A 2,500-nucleotide genomic window follows, 5' to 3' on the forward strand; every position below is an offset into this window, starting at 1 on the left:
CTTTACTGTCACGGCTTGTTTTTAAAGGAACATTAAACAGTAAACATTAAACTCACGCGACACAACTAGGACAAAACTTCAAAACTTCACTGAAGATGCATTACAAGCGGAAACTTACTACGTAAATAGAATTCCCAGGCATATCTTCGTCCGGTGGACACTTACTTCCTGGGACGGCCAGAACATGCCAAACTCTGAGAACAAGATTGTGTTTCATGATGTTTCAGAAAATAAAAATAGCACCCAATACCTAATAGACTTCTAACATCGTAAAAGTCTATTACTTGGATAAACTAACTTACATGCCTCCATCTTCCTTGTTTTCTGTTGAATATTGGCAGCAATTAATCAGTCAAGCTGATGTAAGCGACCACAGCAATCCATTGATGTCCTTTCTCAGGCATTTCGACGAGAATCGCCATCATGTCACTAATCCAGAAAGAAAACAGAGAGCTTGTAATTTTATCATGAAAACCTTTCAGGACCTGGGCCTAAAGACTTGGTCTGAAAAATTCCAGCCTGATCACCCGCAGGTAAGGAAGTTAAATCAAACAAAAACTAAAACCGAATGTAAGCGATTTCGGGGTTGACATTCGCCGTCCTCTCGATCCCCTTTATTCTTCCCAATCAAACCTTCCCAGTTGTCCTTCCGCTTTTCATCTTTTCAGCCTTCCTATTTTTTTTTTAATGATACATATATATATAGGAAACACACGTCGCGATTGGACTAGATAGACAATCTTCCTCTCGTTATTCCCAGGAAGTCTGGCTGGTTTTTGACCTTTGCTCAATCAGTAACCAACTTTAGTTTGTCGAGGCATCATTGTCTCGGATATCTCCACATAGAGAAGTGACGATGAGGAGTCCTCCTGAAATAAACCTCTCCTGATCCTTAAAACTCCGAAATTCTCCTTCTCTGCGTATACGCTGTCCTCCTTGTTTTAATGCTTGTTTAACCAAGCGTAGCACACTCTCTGCAGCTCCTACCAAATATCCTTAAGTGTGGCACCCTGTTATCCATATAAGCGTAGTCCTTTCTGTAACCGATCCAGGGCATTGATAATGGTCCGCCTTTCTGCCTCTTATAGGATCCTTCAGCACCATCTTACATAGTTACACAGTACTATTATACATTAATAAAGATAATAATAATAATTTTATTAATATTATCATTATTTTCATTATTATCATCATCATCATCGTCATCGTTATCACCATGATTATTACTTTTATTACTATTTCTTATATTATCAGTATTTCGTCAATTCACCATGGAACGTTATTTTAGCATCTTTCCTTTCACAATTCTGCTTGCAAAATGTCACGTATTAGACCCAAATAGAGTTGAGTTCGCCACAGACCCAAATGTCATTTTCAAAACCAGGATTGGGTTGGTCGATGGGTAGATAGCGCTGTCCACGTATGAAATTTCGATACGCGATCCACATTTTGAACAACTTAGGCTATACATATGATAAGTGTAACTTTTTCTCGAAAATATAATCAAAATGGAAGCAACATGCACAGATGGTCATCATTGTAAGAAATAAAGAAAAAATAGAAAAAAACATTGCTTAGCATGAAAGTGATTCCGTTCTTGTGATTTGTGAAGTGCCAATTTTATTTCTCGTAAAATATTGAGCAACTATATTGCTTCCATTGAAATGTAATTCAAACTCCCTCTTTACCACGTGCACTATCACGTTAGGAATTCCGTGTTGAATTTTTAACTCACTTGGTTACTTGTTATCTTTTAATTTTTTAACCTTCCGCTGAATATATGTATGGACCTGTCAATCATTGCAGTTTGCTTGCGGACGCAATATTGTCGTCATGATTCCTGGCACCCTTGCTGGTTCACCAGATGACCGTTTGTTTCTGATTGGAGCACACTATGATAGTTACGGTGCGTAATACATACGGTGCTGTCGACAACGGATCCGGTGTGGTCGCCTTGCTGCAAGTCGCAAAACAAATTGTGGCAGGTTGGTATGTATGTTTTTAGGGAAGGGATTGAACGCTTTTTGAATGCTGTAACAGCAATTTTACACGTTGGGGGCGGCTAAGAAAATTATAATAATAAATCAGTAATGACCTTTATCAGGAATAATTCACAAACAGCAGTGACAAACATGAGACATAAACGCATTCTTTGAAATTATCTTTTACTTGACCGTTTGGTATGCTTCTGCATACATTTTCAGAAGTGGCTGTTAATACAAAATCTGAATTTAAATATACATTAAAAAATAAATATACATTAATGCCTATCATACGTACATATTCAACTAGCGAAAGAGCGATCCGACACTCACTGTAAAATAAAGGAGACACTGTTGATCAAACACTTATAGCCGACCTTAAATGAATATGTCAGCAGCGAAAACCTGTGTCTTTGTTAGCTTTTTCTTTGTCACCTCTGTTGTTACGTAATAGCTTCGGGCGACGACGAAGAAACCAACCTCGTTCCCAGGGTCTCTCTTCTCTGCCTCCCCTGTCG

General features: G+C 38.4%; 1 pseudogene; it reads left to right on the plus strand.

Moving 5' to 3' along the window:
* The window catches only part of LOC137972554 (uncharacterized), a 15,376-nt pseudogene that overhangs the window by 2,589 nt on the left and 10,287 nt on the right, over positions 1-2,500 (plus strand).

Source organism: Montipora foliosa, chromosome 1 (genome assembly GCF_036669935.1).
Source record: "Montipora foliosa isolate CH-2021 chromosome 1, ASM3666993v2, whole genome shotgun sequence".
NCBI lineage: Eukaryota > Metazoa > Cnidaria > Anthozoa > Scleractinia > Acroporidae > Montipora > Montipora foliosa.